Genomic DNA, 20,589 nt, shown 5'->3' on the forward strand with positions numbered 1-20,589 from the left:
TCTATGTCTCTGAAATAAGCCATTGGTACTTTAATAGGTATTGCATTGAATCTGTAAATTGCTTTGGGTAGTATCTTAAAAGCAGCAAAGGAGAAAAAGGAAGTAACATACAAGGGAGCTCCAATAAGATTGCTACTGACTTCTCAATGGAAACACTCCAAGCAACAAGAGAATGACAAGAAATATTCCAAATAATGACAACTGGAGGCCTGCAACCAAGGCTACTTTACCCAGCAAGGCTCTCAATCAAAATAGAAGGCCAAATACAGAGCTTCCAAGACAAAAGAAGTCTAAAAGAATATGCCTCCACCAAACCAGCTCTGCAAGAAATACTAAAAGGACTGCTTTAAGGAAAGTAAAGAGGGTGACAGAGAGGAACTCAGGCACATAAATGACAATGAATATGTACCTATCAATAATAACCTTAAACGTAAATGGATTAAATGCTCCAATCAAAAGACATAGAATAGCTGAATGGATAAGAAAGCATGACCCACACATATGTTGCCTACAGGAGACCCACTTCAGGACAAAAGGCCATCACAGACTAAAAGTGAAAGGCTGGAAAGAAATTTTCCAAGCAAACGGAGAAGAAAAAAAACAGCCGGGGTAGCAATTCTCATATCAGACAAAATAGATTTCAAAAAAAGGGCCATAAAGAGAGACTCAGAAGGTCACTTTATAATACTGAAGGGAAGAATCCGCCAAGAAGACCTTAACATCATAAATATATATGCACCCAACATAGGAGCACCGAAATATATAAAGAAAATCTTAGAGGACCTCAAGAAAGATATTGACAGCAGCACAATTATAGTAGGGGATTTTAACACCCCACTGTCAAAAATGGACAGATCTTCCAAACAAAATATCAACAAAGATATTGTGGCACTTAACAACATCCTAGATGAAATGGACTTAATTGATATATATAAAGCCCTTCATCCAAAAGAAGTTAAATGCACAATCTTTTCAAATACACATGGAACATTTTCAAAGATAGGCCACATGATAGGACACAAAACAAGCCTCAACAAATTCAACAAAATTGAAATCATACCAAGCATTTTCTCTGACCACAAGGGACTGAAACTGGAAACCAACCCCAAAGGAAAAAAACCCAAACACTCAAAATCATGGAGATCGAATGGCATTCTATTACACAATGAATGAGTCAATAATGAAATTAGGGAAGAAATCAGAAAGTTTTTGCAAACAAATGACAATGAACTCACAACAACCCAAAACTTATGGGACACAATGAAGGCAGTCCTGAGAGGAAAGTTCATAGCAATACAGGCTTACCTAAAGCAGATACAAACATTTCAAACAAACAACCTAACCCGACGCCTGCAAGAACTCGAGGAACAACAACAAAGACAGCCCAGAGCAAGTAGAAGGAAGGAAATAACCAAGATCAGAGCAGAATTAAATGACATAGAGACTAAAAGCACAATTCTAAGGATCAATGAATCTAAGAGCTGGTTTTTTGAAAAGATAAACAAACTAGACAAACCTTTAAGTAGGCTCATCAAGAAAAGAAGAGAGAGAACCCAAATAAACACAACCAGAAATGAAAGAGGAGAGATCACTACTGATACCACAGAAATAGAAGGGATTGTAAGAAATTACTATGCAGAACTGTATGCCAAGAAATTTGAAAGCCTAGGTGAAATGGAAAAATTTCTAGAAAAATATAATCTTCCAAAACTCAATGAAGAAGAAGTAGAAAGCCTGAACAGACCACTAACAGCAGATGAAACTGAAGCAGTAATAAAAAAAAAAACTCACATCACACAAAAGCCCTGGACCAGATGGTTTCAAAGGAGAATTCTACAAAGCTTTTAAGGCAGAGCTAACCCCTATCCTTCACAGACTATTCCAAAAAATCCAAAAGAAGGGAAAACTCCCCAACTCTTTTTATGAAGCCAGCATCATCCTGATTCCAAAGCCAGATAGAGACACAACAACGACAGAAAACTACAGGCCAGTATCACTGATGAACATAGACACTAAAATCGTCAATAAAATATTGGCAAATTGCATCCAACAATACATCAAAAGATCATACACCATGACCAAGTGGGATTCATCTCAGGGATGCAAGGATGGTTCAATATTTGTAAATCAGTAAATGTAATATATCACATAAACAAAAGCAAAGACAAAAACCACATGATTATATAAATATACGTGGAAAAAGCTTTTGATAAGGTACAACACCCATTTATGATAAAGACACTCAGCAAAGTGGGAACAGAGGGAGCATTCCTCAATATAATAAAGGCCATATATGCGACACCTATAGCCAACATCACACTCAATGGGCAAAAACTAAAGCTTTTCCACTAAGATCAGGAACCAGACAAGGTTGTCCACTTTCACCACTTCCATTTAATACAGTATTGGAAGTTTTAGCTGGAGCAATCAGACAAGAAAAGGAAATAAAAGGCAGCCAAATCAGAAAGGAGGAAACAAAACTGGCATTGTTCGAAGATGACATGATAGTGTACATGGAAAATGCGATAGGCTCTACCAAAAACCTGCTCAAACTAATAAATGAATTTGACAAAACTGCAGGTTACAAAGTCAATATCCAGATATTAAAGGCATTTTTGTATACTAACAATGAATCAGCAGAAGCAGAAATCAAGAAAAAAATCCCATTCAATATAGCAAAAAGAAAAATAAAATACCTGGGAATAAACCTAACCAAGGAGGTAAAAGACCTGCATGCAGAAAACTACACAACACTGAAGAAAGAAATCATGGAAGACACAAACAAATGAAACATATACCGTGTTCATGGATTGGAAGAATTAACATCATCAAAATGTCCATACTACCCAAAGCAATTTACAGATTCAATGCAATACCTATTAAAGTACCAATGGCATATTTCACAGACATAGAACAAACACTTCAAAAATTTATATGGAACCATAAAAGACCCCAAATAGCAGCCGCAATTTTGAGAAAGAAGAACAAAGTAAAGGGATCACAATACATGATATCAAACTGTATTACAAGACCACTGTAGTGAAAACAGCCTGGTACTGGCATAAAAACAGGCACATAGGCCAATGGAACAGAATAGAGAACCCAGAAATAAACCCAAATCTCTACAGTCAATTAATATTCAACAAAGAGGGCAGTAACATAAAATGGAGTAAAGATAGCCTCCTCAACAAATGGTGCTGGGAGAACTGAACAGTTACATACAAAAGAAATGAAACTTGAACACTGACTTATACCATGCGCCAAAATAAATTCAAGGTGGATAGAAGACTTAAATATAAGCATGACACCCTTAAAGTTCTAGAGGAGACAATTGGCAGCAATATCTCAGATATTTCACGGAGCAATATTTTTACTGATATGTCCCATAGAGCAAGGGACATAAAGGGAAGAACAAACAAATGGGATCTCATCAAAATAAAAAGCCTCTGTGCAGCTAGAGAAAACAGCATTAAAATAAAAAGACAGACAACTGTATGGGAAAACATATTTGCCAATGATACCTCAGACAAAGGTTTAATCTCCAAAATATACAAAGGACTCACATGACTTCACGCTAAGAAGACAACTAACCCAATTGAAAAATGGGGAAAGGACTTGAACAGACACTTCTCCAAAGAGGACATACAGAGGATCCAGAGACACATGAAGAGATGCTCAATATTTCTAGCTATTAGAGAGATGCAAGGTAAAACCACAATGAAATACCACTTCACACGGGTGAGAATGGCTATCATAAACAAAGCAATAAACAACAAATGTTGGAGAGGTTGTGGGGAAAAGGGGACTCTGGTCCACTGTTGGTGGGATTATAGACTGGTACAATCATTATGGAAAACAGTATGGAATTTTCTAAGAAAACTAAAATTGGACTTGCCTTTTGTCCCCACAATTCCACTGCTGGGATTGTATCCTAAGAACCCTAAAACACCAATCCCAAAGAACATATGCACCCCAATGTTCATAGCAGCACAATTTACAATAGCCAAGAATTGGAAGCAACCTAGGTGCCCGTCAGAAAATGAAAGGATCAAAACACAATGATACATATACACAATGGAATTCTATGCGGCAGAAAGAAAGAAGGAGCTTCTACCTTTTGCAACATCATGGATGGAACTGGAAAGCATTATTCTGAGTGAAATAAGCCAGGTGTTGAAGGACAAATACCATATGATCTCACCTTTAATAGGAATCTAAATAACAAAACAAACAAGCAAGCAAAATATAACCAAAGACACTGAAATAGAGAACAGGGGGACAGCGACCAGAGGGGAGAGGGGAGAGAATTTCAAGGGGAATAGAGGAGGGATTTAGAGGAACATATATAAAGGATACATGGACAACAACTAAGAAGGTTGGAAATGGGAGAGAGGGGGGAGCACGGGGGTGTGGGATAAGATGGGAGTAATAGACAGAAAAGTGTACTTGAAAAATGATTAAATAATTTTTAGAAAGTCTAGGAAAAAAAGAAAGAAAAAACTATTAGAAGCAATAAGGTAATTAAAAAATGGTTATAAAAACAAAATGGCAAAATCAATAGCTTTTCCAATCACAACGAATACTCCCTGTTCAGGACAACAAAACAAACACAGCAGTGGCCTGCATATAAAAATATATTTTTCTCACTAAGTCCAGAGGTAGATGATCTAGGCACTGTTATGAGGGAAGACAACATATTGGGGAACAATTTGCCACTACTAGCTTGAAAATATATTTGAAATAAAGATTTTACTTAAAAGAGGAACCCTGTAATAGCATAAAAAGTAAAAAACAAAAAACAAAAACAAAACTATAAAAGAGTAACCCAGATAAGCTTCTAAAACAAAAAATAAAGTTAATAAAACATACAATATTTTCTATTCTGTATACAGTTCTTACAGAATAGAATGGCTAAAATTATTTCTGTAAAAATTGCAAAAAAGACAATAAAAAGTTGGTAGGAAACAAGATATTTTCATGGTGTAAAGTACCACTCCATGGACAACTTACTGACAAGGAAGGGAGACAGTTCTTTATAGTGGCAAGGTCATCTGGACCAAGTGATGAAACAGTATCACTAGCATTGCAACAGCCTGACACTATGAAAGTCCTGGTGTGTTGCAGTGTGAAGAAGATAACACCTTCTGTGAAGCACTCTCACTAGCTAGTCAGGCCTTTTGACTTTACTTCAAGTTTACAGGAAATACAGATATATTGAAGACCAGATGTAACAAACCCTTGAGGAAACAATCATATAATTACAGAATGTGGAATATTCTACAGAACAATTGACCTAGTCTCTTCAAAAAGTCAACCGAGACAAGGAAAAAAAAAGACAGAAAGAAAAATGGTGAGAGGACTGTTCTGTGTTGAAAAGACTGAGGTGACATAACAGAATAAAACGGGCAAAACTTGATGGATTCTGATTTAAAAAATAATTCAAATGTCCATCAATTGATGAATGGATAAATAAAACATGGCATTTATTCATACAGTGAAATATTGTTTAACATTAAAAAGAAATGAAGGACTGATTCATAGTATAACATGGAAGAACCTTGAAAATTGTATACAATTTTAAAAAGCCAGCCACCAAAGGCTACATATTGTTTGAGTCCCTTATATGAAATATTCAGAATAGGCAAATCCTCAGAGACAGAAAGTAGATTAGTGGTTTCCGTGGGCTGGGGATGGAGATACGGAGAATTATAAATGGGGAGCGATTGCTAATGGTACAAAGTATGTTTTGGAGTTACTAAAACCCACTAAATTATATACTTTAAATGAGTGGCTTTTATAATATGTTAAAGAAAGAAAATAAATAAATAAATGTAGCAAAGCTGCAAAGAGCAGCAAAAATCTAAAGATATAAATGGCATTTTCAAAACAATTGAGAATACTTTAATATAACTTGAATATTAGATAATATTAAGGAAATTATATAGGTATGATAATGCTATTGTGGTTAGTAGGGGAATTTTATTTTTGTTGATATATTTAGAAATAAAGTATTATGATGCTTATAATTTGTAAATAACTCAACAAAATATAAATAAAATAAACATTTGTAAACATAAAATATGACAAATATCAGTAATATTTGGATCTAAGTAATGAACATATGGATTATAATTTTACTATTGTTTTAACTTTTCTATATTTTCAAAATTTTCCACAAAAATGGTTAATGACATACTTAAGAGAGCACTCGGGTTAGAAGGACACATAGAAAGGAAAAAATAATATGAAAATATTAAGTCTGCTGTCATTATCTACACTTTCAATGTCATCCCAACAAGAGTATTACCAGCACTATTTTGGAACCTGACATAATGATACTAGGGGTAGCTGGAGAAACAAGCCTGTGACAATAACCAGGGAAATTCTAATACCCTTATGAGATATTAAACCACTATATGAATCAAAACTATTTAAAAACAGCATATTAAGAAGAAAATAGTCAATTTAACCAAATAATATAGGGAGTTCAAAAACTGACCCAAATGCACGTGGGAATTCCTTATATTTAAAGATGGCATTGAACATAAGTGGGGGAAGGAAGAATTTTGTAATAGATTGCTCTGGATCAAATGGTAAGCTCTTTGTAAAAATGCAAATGTGGATCTTTATTCCCTTCCTTATTCCAGATACATTATAGATGATGCAAACCTTTAAAAATATAACCAGAAAACATTAGTCTACAGGTAATTAAGTCAAAACTTAACTAAACAGCAAACAGAGAAAAAAATTACAATTTGTTGCCATTGTGAAAATGAGCCTTGATTCTGAAAAGCTGGTATTGATGGAGATTTTTAGTATATTGCATGTAGTCAAGGCAGCCCTTTTTGTTCTTTGTACATCACGAAATGAGGGGACTTACTGTTGCTCCTTACTTGGAAAGAGAGAGGGGGTCTCACTCTGGGCTGGTAGTAGGAAGGGGCAGCCTGGACCTTGAGATGCTTGTTGATCAATGTTAAGATGGATGTGTGAACAAGTGTGTGGTGTTTTAAAGGCAAGAATAAGTAGTTGATACCCAGCATTTTGCAGCCTGCAAGGGAAACCCAGGTCTTGAATGGTTAAGTAAATTACAACTCTAGTGCCATTTCCTCAATTCACAGTTGTGCTGTGAACATAAACCCTAAGAATGACAATGAGGTTCACATGGGAAACTAACACTCCACAGATTTCCCATCTTCCTAGAAGAAGCGACATGAGAGCTATATCCAGCTTCCCTCTGACACACAGTTTCATGGACCCTATAACTATCCAGGCTTCCACAAAATGTTGGCTGAGGGAGAGCCTTAGATTTTGCTATGTAGATGAAATTGATTTGGTCTCTCTACCCCTGGTTTTGGGCTTTGGGATCCAGTGACCTCTTTAAAGATTTCTCTACATTTGGCAGGAGCTTATGTCACATGTAATTTCTATGTAGGTGGGGTGGACTTTACTAAAATAAAGATTGGAGAGAAGGCAGATTTTAAAATGCCCAAATAATTAATTTGTTCTAACCGACTGATAGGTCAAATGCATGCCACCCAAATCCCCTATAAAGGCACTTGCCCACCAGTTCTTTCTTTATCTCTCCCTTTTCCTCCCCCTCCTCTCTCCCTACTTGCTTGGTTGAACCCACCCCTTGGTGCTCCTCCCAGGTAGTCTCTCATGATGTGGGGTGACTCAGTCTCTCTAGGACCTGAGCATAATACACTTTGTTTCTGTGCCTTTCTCTTGTGTCCTTGTCTTGTGGCCACACCTGACTGACCATCTGATGAAACAATGCAAAGTAATTCCTAAGAAACATTTGGTGTTTTCTCATGAAACTGAAGATTAACATAACCTAGGACTCAGCAATTTCATTCTTAGGCACATACAATTTTACATGTTTTAAAAATGTTTGTTATAAAAATAAAATATCAACATTATACGTTCTGCTGCAACTTCACTTTTTCTTCAACATTATGGTTGTAAGATTTATCCATATGGTTGTACGCAGCTTTGATTTATATATTTTCATTTCTGGATTATATTTCATGGTATAAATGGGCCACCGTTGATTTACAGATGTTTCCATCGATACATTATTGCCAAATGTTTGCTATATAACATTCTTTTATGAACATTTTGTATATATCTTCTTTACCACATATGGAAGAGTTTTTTAGATATACGCCTATGAATGGAATTTCTAGGTCATTGCATGTATATATCTTCAGTTTTATTAAATGTCAATATTTTTTCCCAAATGGTTGTAACAGTAACAGTTCTCTCTCCAAGCAGGAGTGAATGAATTTCTTTGCTCTGCAGCTTTTCCAACATTTAGATTGTTTGAATTTTCATTTCCCTGATTAGTAGTGATATTGAGTGCCTTTATATATTTTTATAGTTCTGTGCTCTGTCATCTGTAACTTTTCTTTTATATGTTTTGTTCCTTTTCTCTTTAGAGTGGTTTGTCTTACTGACTTGTGGAAATTACATTTCCTAGACAGCTGTTCTTTTTTTGTTATGTGAAGTGCAGATATATTCTTCCTGGCTGGGGCTTGCCCTTTCACTTTTTAATGGGGTTATCAAAGAACAAAAATTATAGATTCTGGTATGAATCCATGCTTCCTTTTAAGGTTTGCACTCTTTGTTCTAAAAAAATCATTTTCCGTTTTGAAGTTGAAAGACAATTCACTTCCTTTCTCCTATAGTTTTAGGGACTTAAACTATATCTATAGTTTGACATTATCTATATCTCATCTGATATGAAAAAAGTATTTTTATTCAGTTCCAAGATTTTAAAGAATTTGTTATAATTTCTTCCTTTGCATTTGATTAATTTGAAAATTATTAAAATTTACAAATATATGAGGAGGAGTCTTGTGTGCCTTAAAATTTTTTAACTGTAGTAAAATACACATAAAATTTTATCATCTTAACAATTTTTAGGTATATAGTTCAGTGGCATTAATATGCAGTCTGTCCAGAAAAAGTCCAGTGATTATTAATACAGTGAGAATAGTTTGTAAGACATTAATGTAGCCTGGCAGCCAGGGACAGTGGACTGGAATGAGCATGTGTGAACAACGAAGACTTCACTCTAACCAGTCAGTGGGGGCAGTAGATGCCATTGAGTGAGCATGTGTACTGTGTGGCCATTGCATTCAAAATGACTGAGAGAGTCAAGCAACGGATTTGCATCAAATTTTGCATTAAGCTTAAACATTCCTCTGGAGAAACTATTCTGATGATTCAGAAGGTTGCAGCTATGGGAAACTGATAATCGGTAGTGTCATCAAGACAAACACTCTTGCTCAGGCACCATGTCTTGTGTATTTTAAAAAATATTTTTAAAATTTCTTTATTGTTACTCAATTAGACTTGTTCCAATCCCCACCACACCCACCCCACATCCCACATTCAATCCTCTTCCTGCCTCATTATCTTTGTCCATGGTTTCTTTATAGATGTTTCTTGATGACCCTTCCCCTCTTTGCCTCATCATACTCCTCCAGCCTCCCCTCTGGTTACTGTCCATTTGTTCTTTATTTCAATGTCTCTGGTTATATTTTGCTTGCTCTTTTGCTCTGTTGATTCGTTTCCACTTATAGGTGAGATTATATGGTATTTGTTTCCACCACCTGGTTTATTTCCCTTGGCATAATACTTTCCAGTTCCATTCATGCTGTCATGAAGAGTAGGAGTTCCTTCTTCCTTAATGCTGCATAGTATTCCATCATGTAAATGTATCACAGTGTTTTGATCCACTCATTTACTGATGGACACTCAAGCTCTTTCCAGCAATTGACTATTGTAAATTGCCCTGCTGTGAACATAGGGGTACATAGGTCCTTTTGAACTGGTGTTTCCGGGTTTTTAGGATATAATCCCAGCAGTAGAACTGCTGGATCAAAAGGCAGTTCAATTTTTAGTTTTTTGAGAAAATTTCATAGTTTTCCACAGTGACTGCACCAGTCTGCACTCCCAACAACAGTGTACTAATGTTCTCTTTTCTCCACAGCCTCACCAACATTTGTTTGTTGATTGTTTATGATGGCCATTCTGACCAGTGTGAAATGGTATCTCATTGTGGTTTGAATTTACATCTCTCTGAAGGCTAGTGATTCTGAGCATCCTTTCATATGCTTCTGGACCCTCTCTTTGTCCTCCTTGGAGAAGTGTCTGTTCAGGTCTTTTGCCCATTTTTTAATTAGACTGTCTTCATGGCATGGATTTCTGTGAGTTCTTTGTATGTTTTGGAGATGAAAACTTTGTCTGAGGGGATATTGGGAAACATATTTTCTCATACATTTGGTTCTGTTTTCATTTTCCTGATGTTTCTTTAGCTGGGCAGGAGGTTTTAAATCTGATGTGGTCCCATCTGTTTATTCTTTCCTTTATGTCTCTTGCTCTAGGGGACAATTGATGAAAATATGGCTGTGTGGAATATCTGAAATTTTCCTGCCTATGCTCTCCTCTAGGACTTTTATGGTGTTGTAACTCATATTTAAGCCTTATATCCATCTTGATTTATTTTTGTGTATTTAAGTCACAAAATAAAATTGGTGGTCAAGTTTCATTTTTTTGCATGTAGCTGTCCAGATCTCCCAGCACCATTTGTTGAAGAGGCTATTTTTACTCTGTTTTATGCTGCTGCCCACTTTGTCAGATATTCATTGAACATAGAGACATGGGTTTCTTTCTGGGCTCTCTATTCTATTCCATTGATATATGTGTCTGTTCTTATGCCAAACCTGACTGTTCTGTTTACAGTGGCATTATAATTAAGTTTGATATCAGGTATTGTCATCCCTCCTACTTTGCTCTTCTTTCTCAAAAAAAACTGCAGCTATTCAGGGTCATTTATGATTCCATATGAATTTTTGAAGTGTTTGTTCTATATCTGTGAAATATGCCATTGATACTTTAATAGGTGTTGCACTGAATCTGTAATTGCTTTGGGTAGTATGGACATTTAGATGATGTTAATTCTTCCAATCCATGAACACGGTACATGTTTCTCTCTGTTTGTGTCTTCCTTGATTTCTTTCTTCAGTGTTGCATAGTTTTCTGAGTATAGGTCTACTTCCTTGGTTAGGTTTACTCCTAGGTATTTTATTTTTCTTGTTGCTGTTATCAAATGGGATTTTTCTCTTGATGTCTGTTTTTGATATTTTATTGTTGGTATACAAAAATACCTTTGATTTCTGAATATTGACTTTGTATCCTGCTGTTTTGTCACATTCATTTATTAGGTTTAGTAGTTTTTTGGTGGAGTCTGGGATTTCTATGTACACTATCATGTCATCTGCAAATAGTGACAATTTTGCTTCCTCCTTTCCAATTTGGATGCCTTTTATTTCTTTTTCTTGTCTGATCTCTGTGGCTAGGACTTCCAATACTATGTTAAATGAAGTGGTGAAAGTGGACATCCTGTTTTGTTCCTGATCTTAGTGGAAAGCTTTTAGTTTTTGCCTGTTGAGTATGATGTTGGCTGTAGGTCTCATATATGGAATTCTTTTTTCTTTTTTTTCCCCAATTTTTTTATTTAATTATTTTTCAAGTACAGTTTTCTGTCTATTACTCCCATCCCATCCCACCCCCAGGCCCCCCCATCCCTCCCATTTCCACCCTTCTCAGTTGTTGTCCATTTATCCTTTATATAGGTTCCTCTAAATCCCTTCCTTATTTCCCCTGAAATTCCCTCCCCTCTCCCCTCTGGTCACTGTCAGCCTGTTCTCTATTTCAGTGTCTTTGGTTATATTTTGCTTGCTTGTTTGTTTTGTTGTTTAGCTTCCTGTTAAAGGTGAGATCATATGGTATTTGTCTTTTGGTGTATGATCTTTTAAATGTATTGCTGGATGCAGTTTGCCAATATTTTGAGGAGGACTTTAGCATCTATGTTCATAAGTGATATTGGTCTATAGTTTTCTTTTTTTGTTGTGTTTTTATCTAGTTTTGGGATTAGGATGATGCTGGCCTCACAAAAAGAGCTTGGGAGTCTTCCATCTTCTTAGATTTATTTTTAAACAGTCTGAGAAAAATAGGGGTTAGCTCTTCCTTAAATGCTTTGTAGAATTCTTCCATGACACTGTCTAGTCCAGAGCTTTTGTGTGTCAGGAGTTTTTTGATTACTGCTTTGATTTTTGTCAGCTGTTATTGGTCATTTCAGGCTTTCTGCTTCTTCACTGAGTTTTGGAAGATTATATGTTTTTAGAAATTTGTCCATTTCACCCAAGTTTTCAAATTCCTTGGCATATATTTGTTCATAGTAATTTCTTACAATCTTTGTATTTCTGTGATATCAGTTGTAATCTCTCCTCTTTCATTTTGATTGTGTTAATTTGGATCCTCTCTCTTTTTTTCTTGATGAGTCTGGGTAAAGGCTTGTTGATTTTGTTTATCTTTTCAAAGAAACAGTTCCTGGATTTATTGATACTTAGAATTGTGCTTTTAGTCTCTATGTCATTTAATTCTGCTGTGATCTTGGTTATTTTCTTCCATCTGCTTACTCTGGGCTTTGCTTGTTTTTGTTCCTCCAGTTCTTGTAGATATGGGGTTAGGTTGTTTATGTGAAATTTTTATATCTTTTTTAGGTAGGCCTGTGTTTCTATAAATTTCCCTCTTAGGACTGCCTTCACTGTATATCATAGGTTTTGCACTGTTGTCTATTCATTCTCATCTGTTTCTGCAAACTTGGACTCCTTCCTTGATCTCATTATGAATTCATTCATTGTTTAATAGCATACTACTCAGTGTCCATGAATTTGAATATTTTTCCATTTTTTCCTTGAGGTTGTTTGCTAGTTTCAAGCTCTTGTGGTCCAAGAAAATGGTTGATATGATTTTAATTTTCTTGAATATGTTGAGGCTTGTTTTATGCCTTATCTTCTGGTCTATCTTTGAAAATGTTCCATGTGCATTTGAAAAGAATGTGTATTTTACTTCTTTGGGATGGAAGGTTCTATATATATCATTAAGTGGACTTGATCTAAGGTGTTGTTCAATGTTATAATATTCTTACTGATATTTTGTTTGGAAGATTTATCTATTTTTGACAGTGGGGGATGTTAAAATCCCCTAGTATAATTGTGTTGCTGTCTGTCTCTTTCTTAAAGCCCTCCAAGATTTTTCTTATTTGTTTGGGTGCTTCTATGTTGGGTGCATATATATTTACAATGTTTATGTCTTCTTGATGGATTCTTCCCTTCAGTATTTTGAAGTGTCTTTCTGTGTTTCTTTCTATGGCCTTTGTTTTGAAATCTATTTTGTCTGATATTATGTTTACTACCCCAGCTTTTTTTCAATTTGCTTGGAATATTTTTTTCAACCTTTCATTGTCAGTGTATGTGGGTCTTCTGTTTTGAGGTAGGTCTCTTATAGGCAGCATATGTGCAGATCATATTTCCTTATCCATTCAGTTACCCTATATTCTTTTGATTGGAACATTTAATTCATTTATATTTAAGGTTATTATTGATAGGTACTTATTCATTGCCATTTTCCCCCTTTGTAACTGTCTTCCTCTCTTTCTCACTCTTTTTCTTTGTTTACTTAAAGTAGCCCCTCTAGCAGGTCTCGCAATGCAGGTTTTGTGGAATTGTATTCTTTTAACCTTCTTTTGTGTGGTAAACTCCTTATTCAGCTTTCATTGTAATTGAGAACCTTGCTAGGTAGAGTACTCTTGGTTGCAGAGAAGGGGAAACACACACACATATACAAATGTACATCAATTTTCATAATAGCATTATTTATAATAGCCAAAAAATAAAAATGACCCAAATGTCCATGAATTGAAGACTCAATAAATAAAATATGGCATGTCCACATAGTAGATCATTAGTCAGTAATAAAAAGTAACTAATTACTGATACATGCCATATCATAGATTAGCCTTGAAAACATGAAAATCATGAAAGACCTGTATGATTCTATCTCTATGAAAACCCATAGAGAGATAAAGTAGATTAGTGAACGAATACTTAGAGCTGGAGGGAGGGTGAAGTGGGGAGACTGCTAGTGGGTAGAGAGTTTATTTTTGAGGTGATGAAAATGTTCTCAAATTGTGATTATGACTGCTTAACTCTGTGAGTGTACTAAAACCATTGAATTGTGCCCTTTAAGTGGGTGAATTTTGTGTATGTAAATAATATCTCAGGAAAGATGTTAAAGTGAAAGAATTAGGTGGGTAATTTATTTGAAGCCATGGAGGGAAACATTGTTTTAAAAGTAGCTGTGAGAAAGAATCACAGGTGGGATATTCCTGGGCAATAAACTCTAGAGTAGTGGCTCTGAACCAAGGGTGATTTTGCTCCCCAGTGGATACCTGGTGATGATGGAGAAATTTTTGGTTGTTTCAACAGAGAGGAGTGCTACTGGTACCTAGTGATAGAGGCAACGGATGTGAGAGCCCCCACAGCAAAAATTATCCCACCTAAAAAGGCAGTAGTGCTGACATTGAAAAACTCTGCTTTAGCTGAAAGGAGTTAGGCAAATAGTAGTATACTTCATAGGGTTGTTATTTGTATGCCCACCTCACTAAAAGAGTCTGGGTTAAGTAGAGGTAGGAAGTTGTTACCCAAAGGCATCATTTATCTTGAGATTTCACAGTCTAACAGTCTACACTTTGATTCTTAGATTGCTTACCACTCAGGATGTGGCTTGGTGAAAATTCACTGAAATTTGAACAATTTCTAAGAGCCAGTAGTTCAAAAAAAAAGTACAAAATAACCTATCATTAACTTGTCCCTATAGGCAGGTCCCATGTTTAGTGTACCTTTCATGAACTCTCAGGAATAAAAAAAAGTTGTTTGTTATTTATTTCTAAAGATTAGAAAATAAATTTTTCTTAATTTAGAAATAATCAGAACCCATTCTTTTCTTGTTTTTTCTGAATCCACCTTCAAAAGATCATAAAATATTCACAAAGTGAAGGAGGGAATTTTTAGCCATTATCTAGCCCAGAAATAAAATTTTTAGATTTACATATTTGATAGAAAGTTTATACAGAAGCTAGCACAAACACATGTGAGCTAGAAGATTTCTAGGATTTCCAGAGATTCTTTATAATCATCTACTCTTAGAGACAAAGCAGCTACTCAGTCAAGAAAATTAGAGGCAGGTAATTTGGGAAAAGCATATGTTGCTGTAAGACAAGGCACATAGCAGGCATATGCAGATAATTCTCTTGGAACTTGGGGACATTAAATTGAACTCAGTTTGACTGTCAATATAAATAAGTTGCAAGGTGTCAGGAAGTTTGCCTCATTCACTTCTTGGAGCTTTAGGATCTTATTTTGTTTATGCATACAATAAAAAAATTAAAGTAAATCACTGGTTCTTCAAATTTGTGGAGCTTATTAAATAAGAATGAATTGCTATGCCAAAATCCTGGGAAGCCTGATTCCATGGGTCTGGAGCCCAGGCACCTGGGCTTCAAGTTATGGATGATTTTCATGTGCATCCTGATTTAGAAATAACATAGTTATCATGTTGATCCTTGGTGTTTTATCCACCTGAAGATCCAGGGCTTAGCATAGTGCAGCATTAATTGCCCTTCTGTAAAAGCAGTCTTCCAAAAAAGATGAGGTCCTAGAAAGGAAGGTGCTAAGGGAAGGAAGGATTAGGTAGTGCTGGATGGTGTTGCTATGGCAACCCCATCCTCCCCCAGCATGTGCTCTAAAAGGCTGGTGTGCTGTGAGGTGGATTCTACCTCTGATGAAGTACAGATCACTCATGTCACCAATTTTGAGATGAGGACTTGTGGATAGAGCAGGATCACTAAATAAAAGCACACTTGAATGTTAACAAATAACAGCATTTCTCAGTAACCTTAAGTGTATGGGTGTTTGGTTCAGGTTCATTGAAAGTAACCCAAATGGAGCACTGGTTTCTGCTTTTGTTTTAGAGAGACTTCTCTGAGTTTTCCCCTTTTATGCTTCTCTTCAGCCTAAGCCCCCACATCGAGGAGGTTCACTCTATCTTTATTTGAAGGAATAGCAAAAATGTCATGAAAAGTTTTGGTAAACTTGATGAACTTCACAGTCAGCCCTGGGAGAATGAACTTCTCTTTCACTCTGAGTCAGTTCTTCTGCATCATTTACTTTCTCTCTGAGCTACTTGCGAGATGGTATGACAGGGAGGGAGGAGTTCAGCTGTGGAATACTAAGAATGGGCAATAAATGTCCACAGGAAAGCCTGACCGATACAGAGGATGTTTTCTTGCTGATGGGTTATGGGACAACCGAAACGTGAACTGCAGTCTCAACTTTCCTACACATACATAAGTATAGTATTTATTGGAGGCTGCTATATGCTGCCCTTAACATTTGTATGAATTGTTTGTTTACTACTCAGAGCAACCTTAAGATTTAGATTCTATTATTTATCCCATTTTTATAGAAGGGAACACTGAGGTTTGGAGAGTTGCTTTGATTTGTCCAAGAGCTTCTTGATAGGTAGACCTGTTTTGTCAAAGCTTGTGATCTTAATTAATACTGTCTCCTAATGAGCCACACAATTTTCTTATGTCCACACAAGAGGAAGCAGTCAGACAGGATGTTTTTGAATAGATTTCACTTGAAATAAGTTTGGGAAATGCCAGGTGAAATAAAGCAAACAAACTTTGTTTATGGGACTTCTTAAAGCCTATTTATTATTCTAACATGCACTGATAGAACATTTATTTATTTCCAATATTTATTTGACCTTGGAGCACAAGTTCCTCTCCTTTTGCAAGACTGTTGTTGAATAAAGCCTACTTTAGGAAACTCAGCATTGGATAATTTTTAATAGCCCTATTAGGAATAAAGGCAAGATTCTTTCTGTTCCTGGTCCTCAGCTGTTACTTCTTCCTGTATTAATTTTCCCTGCTCTCTCACTTTTGTTGACAACTCTATTTTTGCATAATTTAACTGTAATCAATTGCATATACCTTATGGGTATAATGGATGAGTCTTGACAGACATATATGAGGGGTGCCCAAAAAACTGGAATTTATTTATAAAAACTATGCATGTATTTCTACATGTTTAAATCAGTCCCCTTCAAAATACTCTTCATCTGATGCAATTCACCTATTGAGACATTTTTTTCCACTGCTCAGAACAGTTTTGGTTTTTTTTTATTGGTTTGTTTTTAAATATTTTATTTATTTATTTTTAGACAGAGGGGAAGGGAAGGAGAAAGAGAGGGAGAGAAACATCAGTGTGTGGTTGCCTCTCACATGCCCCCTACTGGGGATCTGGCTCACAACCCAGGCATGTGCCCTGACAGGGAATCAAAATACAACCAGAGACAAGTTACCAAGGTTACCAAACTGGCAACCCTTTGGTTCACAGGCTGGCACTCAACCACTGAGCCATACCAGTCAGGGCTCAAAACAGTTTTTGAACTTGTCAATATTGATACCTTTTAGTACTTTTGCTATTTTTTGTTTCACCTCTTCCACATCAGCAAAACATTTCTTTTTGAGAATTTTTTTCATTTGTGGAAATAGAACAAAGTCGCCCAGGGCAAGATCAGGTGAATAAGGAGGGTGGGGCATGGGGTAATGCCATTTTTTGGCCAAAAACTGCTGAAAACTAAGGTTTGTATGGGCAGGTGTGCTTGCTCATAAATCACTCAGCATGAAAGGGAGAAATGCATTGAAAGAGCCTTTCAAAAATGTTCACTCGAGATGAACACAGTGTCTCACAACACTGCCAGCTGGTACACTGATACAGATGGGCTTCTAGAAGACTCGCCTAGCAGGGGAAGACCATCCTCCAGAAGATAATTTCTGATTTGTGGGGTTTCCCTTCACATATCCATAAAACTAGCACTACAATTAATTGCAATTGTTTCCTTGAGTCCCTTTGCAATCTATGTCTTCCAATGTCCCATCTGCAGGCAACCACTTATCCTTCTAATTTTTAAGTGAGCATTTTGACATCTTACCAAGTTGGAGATTATTCCTGAGAATGGTAAAATGTCACACAGTTTGTCAGTCATTTCATCAGCCACATGAGCAACTTTTTCTATCAAATTAGTTTCTAAAATGTATTTTTCTTCTTCCTTTCATTTTTATTAGCACAAAATGGTGTGCAACCCAGATATTCAATGCAGCAGTCATGCACATGAAGTTGGCACTAGAGCCCTCATTCTTTCCATCACGATGACAGGAAATCCACAGTGCTTTGACCATCAGAAGAGAAATCAAAGGCTTTCATGTGTATTTGAGGGAACTGGGGAATGCTCACTATCAAAAATAGGAAGGCAGTAACTCAGATAATTCACTGAGTTACTTAAAACAATGTTTGGCATTTCACAAACATTTATGTGAAAAAAAATTGATTGTGCATTCTCATTTCTTAATTCCCAATTAGAAATCATAAGAATGATTGCAGTCCTTTTAACATGTATCAAGTTCCCTAATATTGCTTCATATTGTCAACCAAACTAAAATTTTTTGCAATGAATCTTTTGGTTTTCATATAGTATACTTGAAAAGATGAAATACATATTCCAAATGCAAACTCTGTGGAAATTTAACAGTATACATTTTATCTGGGATTTTCTCAGATTTGAACTGTATATTTTTCCATACTGTCTTTTTTTACATCAACATTTAGATTTCTTGAAGTTGGATTCCATCCTCTTTATTCTTTGTTCTATTTCTACACTTTAAAAAAAAACCCTTAAGATATTAGCTATCATATGGTTAGTGCTCCAAATCCAATATAGTTATCAGGAGGAATGTTGGTCTGTAATCAGATACCATGGCAGTAAATGACTTCAAAGGAAGTCAACCAGTTCATGTTTCTAATCAAATTATATTATGCTTGTCAAGTTGTTTCATTCACAAACTGTTCCTTGTACTTTTCCACAAATGATACTTAGCTGACTAGCATGTAATTTGTTATTTTAGTTTATATTCTAGCTTTAAATAATGTTATTTAAAATTTTCCAAACCTTTGGCATTTAACATGCCATAAAATACTTTTGGCTATTTGGGATTAAGGCCTCAAAGACCATACCTTATTTACCATGCTTGGCTCTGCAAAAGTCCATCAGAGTGCTTGAGACATGGTAGATGTGCAATTAGTCTTTATTTCTCCTTGTCATTTTCTTGCTTTCATTGTTACAGAGATCTATTTTATATATGTTAGGCTGGCCCTTGGATTTAAAAATATCTTTTATATTTTCTCATTGAACTCACTTCCAATCCTGTAATTCCAATATTCACTTCACAGTTCCCCTAGAAAAAAGGAATATGTACTAACAGCTGCAGGGTGTTAGATATCTTGATGGGCACTTTCTGTAAGTTATCTCATTTTATCCTTCCAGTGGTGCTTTCAGATAAGGCCTTTTATCTGTTTTCTATGGAGGAAAATACCTCAGTGAGCTGGGAACTGGGTTCATCTGACTCAAATAGGAAGTGGTGAAAACAGAGTCCAAGTATAGCATCAGACTCTTTCTTTCTTTCATCAGACTCTTTCTGCTTCATTTTCCCAGTGTATCTTCATCTTCTTCAGCTTTGAGTCAATAGCTACTTTTTATCCATCACTTCGCTTCCAAATTCCTAGTACTATTATCTATTCCCAAACCTTTTTCTTTTTCTTGTACATTTTGCCAATTTCTTTATGTAGATCTACCAGACTTCTTCAATGAGATCTACACCTTGTAAATTGTTGGTTGTATTTCCCATCTACCCCAGCATCTTCAGTCTATCTTCTACTGCTATCCAATAATGCCATTGCCTTTTCTCCCAGAGTTAACAGCTCTACTCTCCATGTAATCACACTGAACACAAAACTTGCCTAAGGACTTGGATAGAGACAAGGCTGCTATACACTAAAAGTTAAAATGTAATTCAAGATTTAAATTGTCATTAAAAACAATGACTCGAGCATAACCACAAGACCCTGTGCAATAACTGTCTGTTGAATGGACCACTCATGACATGTAGGGTAGTCAGGGAAGGAGACCTGGGGAAGCAAAACTGAGCTGGACATGGAGAATGGCTGGACCCAGGAGGGCAAAGAACAGTGTCCAAAGCATGCTGGTCATAGAACATGACAGAAGGAAACACATGGACCCATGTGAATATGGCAGGGGCAAAGGACAAAAGTGGAACTTGTTTCCAAACAGCTTCTGTGTTGCACCATGAGAAACAATATAGTCTTTTGAAGAATGAACTTAAAGGAACATCCAGGTTACAAAGAGTGTTTTTGTTTCATTATTTTCAATTTTCAGTTCCATCATTCCTCTGCAGGTTGTTTAGAACATTGCTTTAGCATTGCAAAGAACAGATAAATTTAGAAGCTATTATTTAAGCTCTGACTTGTGTATTTATCTGGTTCTGTAGTAATGTACCTTGCATCTCCATAATAATGATGATTATTGTTCCTCCAATTATTTATATTTTCAGCTTTGCCTCTGCCAATTCTCTTTTAGCAATTACTGAGTTGTATTTACCCAAAATTAAATTCTTTTCTGCCCTTTTGTAATAAATTCAGCTGCAGCCTGAATATTTTGACTATAACTTTGAGCTGCCTATATTTTCAAGATTGTCAAAAATAATTAGGGACAGAGAGATTTTCCCACTCCACATACGAAAATGAAAAGATACTA

At 35.9% G+C, this 20,589-nt stretch overlaps 1 pseudogene; it reads left to right on the plus strand.

Annotated features, from left to right (window-relative positions):
- LOC118984894 (60S ribosomal protein L27-like) overlaps positions 1-20,589 on the plus strand; it is a 62,074-nt pseudogene that overhangs the window by 26,508 nt on the left and 14,977 nt on the right.

This window comes from Sturnira hondurensis, unplaced genomic scaffold (assembly GCF_014824575.4).
Source record: "Sturnira hondurensis isolate 20B ecotype Veracruz unplaced genomic scaffold, ASM1482457v3 Scaffold0003874, whole genome shotgun sequence".
NCBI lineage: Eukaryota > Metazoa > Chordata > Mammalia > Chiroptera > Phyllostomidae > Sturnira > Sturnira hondurensis.